The sequence below is a fragment of the Eptatretus burgeri genome, chromosome 7 (assembly GCF_056783735.1).
Source record: "Eptatretus burgeri isolate ZD-2024b chromosome 7, Ebu_testis_v1, whole genome shotgun sequence".
In the NCBI taxonomy this organism is placed as follows: Eukaryota; Metazoa; Chordata; class Myxini; order Myxiniformes; family Myxinidae; genus Eptatretus; species Eptatretus burgeri.
Window position 1 is genome coordinate 44,162,176 of NC_140967.1, and position 12,331 is coordinate 44,174,506.

Below are 12,331 nucleotides of genomic sequence, written 5' to 3' on the forward strand. Positions count from 1 at the left end.
CAAAGAAACATAAATATAAGAAAGAATAATTTGGAGAACAGTCAGGATTTCACAGGAGGGTTCGACATGGCACTGGGAGATGTTTAACACACAATGTCATTTATGACGAGATCATAAACTGACTGTTGCTATGATCCCCAGTGGTTTCCATCAATGTGGTTATCTTACCTGTCCTGAAACCTTGTCTGACCTCATCTTTAACCTGAACAATGAAATTCCAAACAAATTACCCCACACGCTCAGGTCAGGTAAGATGTGGGAGCATGCGCTGGAGCAGAAAATCACCACATGTACTTTCGGTGGTACTCCAGGGGCCTCCATCTGGCCATCCCCCAGGCAGATGCCCAGCCTACCCCATCTCCTTGAGATTCCAATCAACCTGCTGCAACCATGAGGTATGTGGTCAGCCTGTTGGCCTCCTCCACTAATGAAGCTCCCTCACTGAGAGAATCTGGTCAGCAAGAGGATCAGCATCAGGAAAATGAGCCACATATCCATACAGCCACAGGTGATGCTCATGGACAATACAGGTAACCAATCTCATCTGAGTCTCTGCAAATGCTCGTTAGACACAAAGTCCGACCAGCGATAGCCAATTATTCTCTGCAGAGACATAGTTCTAAAGGAGTTAATTTTTTGTCTCAGATCCCTCGTCAAAGTCCAAGTCTCATGTCCCTAGAGCAAGACTGGAAGCACTAAGGACTTGAAGATTCTGACTTTCATCCACATGCATAGGTACCGACAGCACCACACTGCATGGTCCAGTAAATCTATGACTCCCCAGGTCTGACCCAAACGTCTAGCGACCTCTGGCTAACAACATGCGGATACATGAATTTCATTGCCAAGGTAAGTGAATCTTTCTGTGACCTCAACATCTTCGCCATAGACAGGTACAGATAAGAAAGCAGCATCCAAGATGTCATTGAAAGCCTAGATCTTAGTCTTGGCCCAGGAGACCCGTAATCCCAGTGGCTCTGACTCCTCAATGCACCAAAGCAATGCACCACAGCTTGATCTCTCTGACATCAGCCCCAGAATCCAGTCCATACATGTGCTGAAAAGTGTGGGGGCAAGTACACACCCCTGATGAACTTCACATAACACCTGTAAATAAGTCAAAGGTGGAATGACCACACCTCACTTCACTCTCAGTGAAGTAACTGCCACGTAACTGCCATGTTACTCTCACTGCCACGTAACTGCCATGTTATTAAAACACCTAACCACCAAGTTATTAAAAACACCTAACCACCCAATTATTAAAAACACCTCACTGCCACGTAACTGCCATGTTATTAAAACACCAAACCACCACGTTATTAAAAACACCTCACTGCCACATAACTGCCATGTTATTAAAACACCAAACCACCACGTTATTAATAACACCTCGCTGCCACATAACTGCCATGTTACTCTCACTGCCACGTAACTGCCATGTTATTAAAACACCAAACCACCACATTATTAAAAACACCTCACTGCCACGCAACTGCCATGTTATTAAAACACCTAACCACCATGTTATTAAAACACCTCACTGCCACGCAACTGCCATGTTATTAAGAACACATCATCTCCACATTATTCAAAACAACTCCCACTGTGCAATTTGAAACGCCTTATCACATGTCACCATAGAGATAGTTTCAACTGAGGATAAGTACGTGAGTTGCCGTATTGTCACGATTGACACCAAGTGGAATTCAAACATATATTTCACAAATATATTGATAAAATTCGTGATATTACATTTTTATAAGCAATTGAAGTTGAAGATTTAAGTTTAAAATATATATGTTTTTGCTTTCTCATGTATATCAGGTCAGGTCAGGTATGAGAAGTATGTGCCGCAACAGCGCGTCGCTGCGTCCACTTTCTGCCGGTACTCCAGGGGCCTCTGTCTGGCCATCCCCCAGGCAGATTCCTGGCCCATCCCTATCTCATTGAGACGCTGATCAACCTGCTGCAACAACGAGGAACGTGGTTGTCCCATTGGCCTCCTCCACTCACGAGGCTCCCTCGCTGAGAGAATCTGGTGAGCAGGATCAGCGTCAGGAAAAGGAGCCAAATGTCCATACAGCCGCAGCTGATGCTCATGGACTATGCAGATAAAAATATCATTTGAGTCTCTCTTAGCAACCGCTTGTTGGACATAAAGTCCGACCAGCGATAGCCAAGGATTCTCCAACGAGAGCTGGTACCAAAGGAATTAAGTATCCATCTCAGATCCCTGATCAGAGTCCAAGTCTCACATCAGTAGAGCAAGACTGGAAGCACCAAGGACTTAAAGACTCAGACTTTCATTCTCCTGCACAGGTACCGACAGCACCACACCCCATGATCCAGTGAATCCATGACTCCCCAGGCCCGAATCAGATGTCGATTGACCTCGGGCTCACAACATGTGGAGACATGAATATCACTGCCAAGGTAAGTGAATCTCCCTGTGACCTCAACATCCTCCTCACCACAAATAGGAACAGACAAGAGAGCAGCATCCAATATGTCATTGAAAGCTTGGATCATAGTTTTGACTTGGGAAACACGTAATCCCAGTGGCTCCTACTCCTCATTCAGCACCCTAAGGGCCCCCAAAAGGATATCTAAAGTCTCCGCAAAGATGACTGCATCATCTGCAAGATTAAGGTCAGATATCTTGACATTCCCAAAAGATGCACTGCAGGTTGATTGCTCTGACATCCTCCCCAGAATCCAGTCCATACAAGCGTTGACAAGTGTGGGGGCCAGTACACACCCCGAAAGAACTCCAGGAACAACTGGAAATATGCTGGAGATGGAACAACCACACATCACAGCACTCTCAATACCAGAGTGTAGTTCAGACATCAGATTGATTAACTTTGGTGGCACCCCACGAAGAATGAGGATCCTCCAGAGGGCATCCTGATTGCCTGAATTGAATGTTTTGCTGAGAGCAACATAGGCTGCGAGAAACCCCCACTGACACTCTTGCCTGCGCTCAGTGAGCATCCGAGAAGCAAGGATACGGTCAATCATTGACCTCTTTCATGGAAAGCTAGATTGCTCTGAGCCCTGGTGCTCAAGCAGATGATGGCAAACCCTGTAAAGAATTAACTGAGCAAAGACCTTGTCCGGCACTCACAGCAGCGTCATCTCTCAGTAGCTGTTGTAGTCCTCGCAATCACCTTTTCCTTCCCAGAGAGGGACAACAAGGCCCCTCTTCAAGTCAGTTGGGATGATGCCTGTGCTCCAAACAGAGGGCAGAACTGCATGCAACAATATGAATGCAGCATAACCACCAGCCTTGAGAAGTTCAGCATGGATGCCACAAATCCCAGGAGCTTTCGCCCACTTTCAACTGGTTCACTGCAGCCTGCGTTTGCACAAACAAAGGCGATTAACATTTGATTGGAGGGTTGGCTATAGGGATAACAACACCCCTGACATCCAACTCAACAGCTGTTGGGTCAGCCTGGTAAAGCCGGCCAAACTAACCGGCCAGCGGGCCTTCCTTCAGAGTCCTCCGTCAACAACTCAGCACCCTCTGCTCTAACTGCATTGCACTGACGGACAGGCTTGGAGGAATGCACACTCCCGCTGAGAGGGAAGACATTTCTTTGTTTGTTTTACAGTGACGCTGTCGTAAACACCTACTCCACGTCCTGCTTCCTCTTCCTCCTGTCTGCAAGGACGGGCTCCTTGCTGGTATTCAAGATAAAATGAGCAACCAGCCCCCTGCCACACCAATTCCAATACAGGCTCAGTTTATAACAGGAAATATGATGTGGGCCACGACACCAGTTACACCTCTCCCTTGAATATGTTGCAGGATGAGAAATAATTTATCAATCAATCAAACGTACCATATACTTTATAAAGTGCTAGTGCTGCTAAAGCAGTTTATTGGCAAGTGTTATGCTGGGTGGTTTGCCATTGCCTTCCCAGCAGTCAGGGCAAGAACTTGCAACTTGTTCGGGAAGCCGGTGAAAACTCGCCTACTCTTCACGAAAGACACCATGGGATCTTTAATATCCACCAATATTAGCAGACAGGATGCCCAGCTTGACATCCTTCCAAGGGACGGTGCACACGCTGATCAATTGATCTGCCTCTGAAACACCAGGATGACATTTTGAAGCCGTGTCGAATTTTAAAAGATAGACAGCTCAAATGCGAGTGTGTATCTCTAGTCTAGGCTATTCTGCCAACCCGAGGCTTTTTGGTAAACATGGTCGAGGCTCATGGAAGAGGTAGAGCAGAATGGAAGGGAACAAAATGGAAAGTGGAAAACACCAACAGCAGAATAGAAGTGAGAGCGAGGTCAATGTGATAGGGTGAAGGACCCATGGGGATGAACAAGCTGCACATAAGTTGAATGAAACACAGCAAGAAGAGGAAGGGGAAAGTGGGGATGAAAAAAGAAGCAGTCATAGACTGGTACTTAAAAAATCGTCAACGTGACCTCTGACTTTGTCTCATAAAAGCTGTCTCTTGAGAAGGTAGCGACACAAACCAGAAGTTTCTATGATGATTCTGTACCAAACCATCAAAAATCGAATATTTGACCTCACTGTGACCTTGACCTTTGACCGATTTTGACCAAAATCTAATCAGCGTTAGCCATCACCCTCCTGAATTACGTGGTGTAATTTGACATTGGTAGCTTCTTCCGTTCTCGAGTTATCGTGCCTACAAACAAACAAACACACAAACAGATGACGGAAGTCATCAATATACTTACGAAATCTTTAGATTTCGTAAGTAAAAAGGGAACAAACCAACTAACAAACAATAAAATGAGCACGAAAAAATACGCAGCAGTGAGCACTCAATATGAAGAACAATCGATACAAACAGAGCTCATAAAATCAACAGCAGTACAGGCAAATCCAGAAGGGTTTGCTTTTGGAAGCAAATATCTCGGACCAAGAGAAGCGACAATGACCAGGGAACCAGAAATAGAAGTTTCAATAGCCTTAATCTGTAGGTGACACAAATATTGTGGATATAATATATTTTTCTTTCTTGTCAATGTTTTTGAACAAAAATGTAGGCAGTGTTCACATTTGCAAGTGAAAAATACAACAAACACTTACAAATATGATGACAATTCTTTTTTGCAAGTCTATATACAGTACAATGTTAATATTTTGCAGATATAAAGAAAACCTCGACTGGAAAGGATGTAAAACACGAGCAGGATTTTATGGCGGCAGTGGTGGTGATGGAGGCCCCTACTCGTGACAGAGCACCGGGGTTCATAGGTCATGAATGTTTACTCTGCTATGGCTAACAACCAATCCAATATAGGTTGCCACTCCATTGCAGGGAGTGTAAATTTCTCGACTGAGAATCAAACCCACACCGGTGAGGGTAACGCAACAAGGTTACCCCCACTCCACCACCAAGCCGCTCCTACAGATTTGAGTACTCCAATAATGCATCACATGTCGCAATGGATGTTCCGTTCTCAGGATCGTGGCAGACAGGCACTGAAAATCTCGGCCGATAAAAAAAAACACAGTGCTATCACTTACTGATTTGTGATCCACAGAAAAATTGGCATGGAATTTTTAAGGATGTATCTCATCTAGCTTTGAAGCAACAACTGCCGCAAAATTCCCCCAAAATAGACGCCGGATCTGCATCCGCACCTTAACCAAAATCTAAAGAATTTGACAATGTTGTTGGTCTTGGGCCTGGGACACCCTCACCTCGAGAGCCAAAAATTCCAAAATACGAGGAGTTGGGTGCTAGAGCTTTGCAGTTTTTCATCAATGGTGTCCATATATATATATATATATATATATATATATATATATATATATATATATATATATATATATATATATATATATATATATATATATATATATATATATATATATATATATATATATATATATATATATGAATGTGGAGATCATCAGGTGGTGAGAATTAGTCAATCTCACATTGGCTGCCTTCTGTGTAAATCATTTGTAAGTACTGTACAAGGAACCTGAACATGACCTAAAAAAAAAGAAACCATCTTAATGATTATGAACCCTGGGCAGTTCTCAAAGTCAAATGGTTTCACTAATTTCTATATAATTATATACAGGACAAAGGCTGAGCAATCTAAAATGACACAGAAATAAAGAAATTGCCCACAGTTAAGCCTCAAATTGAAATGTTTATAGGTCATTCATTAATAAAGATCATAAAATGCTGCCTTTTGTTGTTGTTGTTGTGTTGCTCGTCAAATGCCATGATACTGACTGCGAAGAGTTTTAGTAAATATGTCATTTCACATAATAAGTTAATGAGTGACACGGGTGCGACTTACTTTTCAACACCATTCATTTTTCCTGCATGACCCGGACAAAAGGAGCTTCAAACATGACCTGGACTTTTGTTTATTTACAGGCAGACTACACTTTACGTGGTTTAATATATTTTTTAGAGAATTTGTCTCGATACCTTTGGTTACCAATGTCCATGATAACGTGTTTCCTTGATTTAATGCCTGCACTGCAAATCAATATGGCCTCAGGTGAGGTAACAAATGGGATGGAGCCATGGATAATTATGACATTTCCAGTTAGTGAAAACTTCAAGCCTGATTAAATTTATAAACTACAACGGCACTCGGTAGAGCGCATACCTCCACCAGGCTCAACAGTGTATGTTTTGTATCCCACTGATAGGCCGGATCTGCATCTGTACCTTAACTAAAATCTAATCACATTGTTCTTGTCACCTAACCAACTCAAGCACCAAGTTTTGACCGAATCCGTCCACAACTTTTTGAGAGATCGTGCAATATATCGTTTTGGCCATAACTCTTAATGGAGAAGAATCACTTTAAAAAATAAATAAATAAATTCTCGCCTCTGGATCCGGGTCTTCACCAAAATCGAATCAATTTGTCCTTGTGACATACTCAACCTGTCCACCAAGTTTCGTCAAAATCTGTCCATAACCTTTTGAAATATATATATATATATATATATATATATATATATATATATATATATATATATATATATATATATATGCATATTGTTTTTGGCCTTATCTCTCAATGGTGAAGAATCATTACCTTCGCAAACTTTGTTGCGAAGGTTATGTTTTGATCGCTGTGTATTTATTTATTTATTTGTGAATATGTGTGTTTGTTTGTTTGTTTGTTTGTTATACCCATAACTCCAAAAGTATTCAACTGAATCGCAGCAAATTTGGTGGGATGATTGGTTATTATCCGAAGACCATTTGATTAGATTTTGGGAGCGATCGGGTCAAAGGTCAAGGTCAAGGTCAAGAAAAGGTCAAAATCGTCTTTTTACCATAGCGCGGTCAATTTGTTTCCAATTTGCATTTAACTCATGCCAAAATGTTCAGAATTCAATGCCCCATCTTGTGATATGTGACGTGACACAATGACGTAATAACCCTTATTAGCGGTTGGGAGTCAAAGGTCAGGGGGGGTCACGACATTGCAAAATGTGCGGTTTTCGTCATAACACGGTCAATTCTTATCCGATTTGCATGAAACCAACACCAAAATGTTGACCGTTCTGTTTCCCACACTCTAGTACCAATTACAAAATTAAGAGTACAAAGGTCAAGGTCGAGGTCATGAAAAGGTCAAAATCGTCATTTTGCCATAGTGCGGTCGATTTTTATCCAATTTGCATGCAACCAATGCCAAAATGTTGTGAATTCAATGCCCAATCTTGTGATATGTGACATGACACAATGACGTAATAACCCTTATCGGTTGGGAGTCAAAGGTCAGGGGGGGTCAACGACCTTTATTATCATAACGCGGTCAATTTTTATACAATTTGCAAGTAAGTAGATTCAAAATGTTTAGAATTGAATTCCCTATCCTGTGATGTGTAATATTTGACAGTGACTTTATTGGCGAGTTTAAAGCATTGGGGGGGGGGGTGGGGGGTGTCACTGGACTTACAAAATGTGCATACCTTAGTGGCACGTACGCACACTAAACCAAAAATGTTCCTTTTTATAAATGAGGAGCCAGCTGACGTATTACTTTTGGATTGTGCAACCACAACCAGCTGATGTCAACTATTCTAAAAAAAGCACGATCACCTGATGTGTGCTTCAAATGTGTCATTCTTATGTGCCATGATGCTTTCGGCTGCTGGTGCAATTTGAAGATATTAAAAAATAAACCAATGTCACCCGCAGGGTGACCCCGTATCTTGCCAAAAGGTGACCACGTGTGACTTCTTTAATGTCAAACTGAGGTGAACAGAGCTGCTACCCACCAGGAGCGACTCCTTGAGGAATATCTGCTTACGAGAGATTCCGATGAGAATCGTTCTACAGAGTAACCATGAAAAATATGTTTGCCTCATAACGTCACCAAATGACATCATAATGTCTCAAGCTTGACATATCTAGAAAGCACTCAGAGGTGTTCAATTTGAGGTACTACATGATGTGGTTCCTAAAACTTGAAAATTTGACCTTGGGGTCAAATATGTTTGACCTCAGGTGCTAACCATGAAGGTCAAGGCCAATCGCCACCAAAAACTAATCAGCTGAGCGCCAGACCATATACTACATTCCCATAAAGTTTGGAGACAATTAGATTAAAATTACTCAAAAAATAAGGGTTTCGTTGACTCCCCTGATTTGCGACAAAGTGACTTTGACCTTTGCCCTTGACCTTCAAAATTTTATGCGCTGAAAGGGACCTCGATAGGCCTCTGATATGCAAAGTTACAAAAATTTCCAATGATAACTGTGCTCTGCAGAGTGATTTATACGTGATTACAGACAAAAAAAAAACATACAAGATGACTAACATATCTTGCAAAAACTTCGTTTTGGCAAGATAATAAAAGATGTGCACATTTTACAGTTGTAAGGATGCAGGTAATAAAAACGGATTAGCAGGAAAAAACATGGTTCTCTCCATGCAAACCAATGGGACTTTGGCACCAGGAGAGGCATATTTCACAACTTGTAGTTCTATTTATCGATAGTACTTCAACCCTCTATCGTGCAACTAGCTAATGTCATACGCTCTACATATAGTACACACAGCTGAATTAGTACTTTCAGATGTCATACTTTCTGAAAATGAATGTTTGTTTGTTCACAATAAATAACCTATTTAGAAAAACAGAAACTCGTGTGTGCTAAATGCCCCTAAAATGCCAGAAAATAATTTCTTATAATGTGACCAGTTGTCATCAGATTGACTTGACACCGACACCCAAAAAAGTCAGGGAGTTCAAACAGAAATTGTACAATGTACGTGAATCAGTGTCAAACAGCAGGAAATTTAATGTTTTTAAGCCATCATAACACATATGAGATGGCAGATGTGGTATGGGATTAAATACCCTGACTATCAACGGTTTCTGGGGGGGTGGGGGGGGGCAAAATGTTGCGTTGGCGAAGGTATGCACTCTACTGAGTACCCGTTCTAGTTTTTTTATTGTTTTTTCTTCTTCTTCTTCTTCTTGTTTTAAAATGTCTTGCATCCGGATCTGGATGTTTTCCAAAATCGAATCAATTCATCTCTGTCGCACACCCAACCTGTCCTCCAAGCTTTGTCCAAATCCATCCACAACTTTTTGAGATATCTTGCTCACAGACAGACAAACAGACAGACGGGGGTGAAAACAAATCTCCATCCACCTTTGGCGACAGAGGTAGCAGTCGTAATTAGCCGCACAATCCGTGAAAATTACCTCTCAAGGATTTGACTTAAAAAACAAAAAGAAGGAAAGTCATGAAGATGACAGGAGAGAGAGAGACAGAGAGACAGAGAGACAGAGAGACAGAGAGACAGAGAGACAGAGAGACACAGACAAACAGAGACAGAGAGAAGATGGTATAGGAGTACGGGAGAGAAGGGAAAAAAGGTTGAGTGAATATTGGAATCATTGAAAGGAAGGAAAAGAGCAGGAACGGAGAATGTTTCAATGGATGAAATCAACAGAATATTGCTTGTGGTACGCTAAACGCCGTGAGAAGCAAGGAGAAGCTGACGTTTCCAATGCTACCCTTTCATTAGCTCTTTTTCTCTAAGGAAGAGTTAGGTCATTAAACATTAGCTTCACCTTGCTTCCTACGGCGATTTGCGTACCTTGATCAACTTCTTGTTAACTTCATCCATTGTTCTACCTGTCCATCGACTCAGATCCACACTAGCCTTCACCAACAAGGCTCGTTCTTCATTCTATATATAGGGAAGTCTGTGGAAGCATGGGGAGGAGGGGAGGGAGAAACTTTAGCTATATTTACATACCTGATAATAAATGGAGCCATGAATAATGATGTCCTGCACTGCCTGTTTACATCTCCTCAAGAATTTGACAATGAGGACATACAAAAGTGTCCTCTCTAATGGGTTGTGGTTTACGTCGCTCATTTCTGTGGGTTTTTACTACTACCGACACCAGCTACACTATTATAGATACTTCCCATCCATAATTTGCCCATCAACGATAATTCAATCCATCAAACACCAGATCATGCATCACATTGGGACCACGGGACCCCCCCCCCCAATCTTCACGCGTGCTCGCCGACTAACATCCGAGAAATTATTTGACAATGTCACAACATGGGATCATCAGACCATTGTCCAGTAGTTGGGCTTCCAAATAGGCAATACCCAAAAACACACCTGGGGATAGGCGTCTTTGCGGGGATCACTGGTCCTTAAACAACACAACTCTTCCAGACTGTTACCCCCATTCCACACATTCAGGATTTTACCACTACACGATCGACCTCGTTCATGCATACCATGCATCAAATACCCGTGGATCCAGATAATATCCAAAAGACAGTCGTCATCATGCCTTTCAGCCTGTTTGAATTCCTGCAGATGCCATTTGGCCGATGCAGTCCCGCACAAACCTTTCAATGTTTTATCGATGAAGTGCTCTGGATATTACACTTCTGCTACGTGTACATATATGATATTCTGATCACCAGCGTATGAGCAGAAAAACATCACGAACAACGACGTCTCCTCTTCACCCATTTGCAGGACTTCGGTATGGTCAGCAATCCCACGAAGTGCATATTCGCCATTCTAGAGTTGAATTTCCTTGGACAATGCACGAACGGCTTAGGCATCTGTCCACTCAAAGAGAAGGTGCAGATTATTCGGGATTTCGCGTTACTATCATCTCAATGCAAACTGCAAGAGTATTTTGGCTTTGTCAACTTTTACCATCAATTTATTCCAAATGCAGCCACAATGCTGCAGTGGCTGAATGAGTTACCCACAACTGATAAGCACAGTGAAGTGTTCCAATGGTCGGAGCCAACCTTGTTAGCCTTCCACACCATCCAAGACGCACTGACCAATGCCTCACTCCTGATTCATCTGAAGCCGGAGACATCAACAAGCCTGATGGTGGATGTGTCCAAGGTCATGGTGGGTGCTGCCCTCCGCCAGGTCATCAATGCCAACTGGTGTCGACTGGCCTTCTTCTCTAAAATGCTGAAACCAACCAAGCACAAGTAAGGTGCCTTTGATCAGAAATTACTCAACGTGATCCCCGCCATCAAGCACTTCCACCACTTCTTAGAGGCCAGAAAATTCTCAGTGCTTACTGACCCATAAACATTTAACGATTGCTCTATCCACCTATTCAGGCTCCCACTCCCCTTGCACGTTTCACCAACTCAGTTGTATCTTGCAGTTCACCACAGACATCCAGCATCCATAAATCAGTACATCACCACCGACATCCATACATCAAAGGAATCGCAAACTCGACTGCCAAGGCTCTCTCAGCATTGAGGTATTGGTGCCGTCTTCCACCAGCACATCGGCCATTGATTTAAATGCACTTGCAGCAGTGAAAAAGGAGGACATGGAGCTCTACCATCTGTCATCTGCAATTGGTTCACTTACATTTCACAAGGTACAGCTCCCAGGGACAAACACTAACCTAGTGTGTCATATGCTGACGGGACAGTCATGCCCTTTTGTTCCTGCTGCATCCCGTCGTAGAGTCTTCGACACTTTTCACTCACCCACGCATCCGGGTATTCAAGCCACCCAGCGACTCATCACCATGAGTTATGTCTGGCGATGCATCAACGCCGATGTGCGGCATTGGGCCAAGAAGTGTCTCCAATGCTAATGCTCCAAGTTCCAAGGTCATACGATCGCAACTCTCGGTAACTTTTCAGCACCGGATAGGAGTTTTGACAGGGTCCACGTGGCTTTTGTCAGTCCCTTGCCATATTCAAGTGGACACCGATTTTTACTGACATGTGTCGACCGCTTCACTCGTTGGCTGGAGGCAACAGCAATTGGCGACATCGCCGCACCTTACATTACCAGGGCTTT

The 12,331-nt window shown here is 42.8% G+C and overlaps 1 protein-coding gene across 3 annotated transcripts in view; it reads right to left on the reverse strand.

Annotated features, from left to right (window-relative positions):
- The window catches only part of LOC147023137 (sal-like protein 1), a 120,666-nt gene that overhangs the window by 75,785 nt on the left and 32,550 nt on the right, over positions 1–12,331 (reverse strand). The window contains exon 2 of one of the 3 annotated variants that reach the window (XM_085888258.1): positions 10,141–10,211. The exons of the other annotated variants lie outside the window; for them this stretch is intronic. The gene's annotated coding sequence lies outside the window, so the exon portion shown is untranslated. The remainder of the gene's footprint in view (positions 1–10,140; positions 10,212–12,331) is intronic. 3 annotated transcript variants of the gene reach the window in all.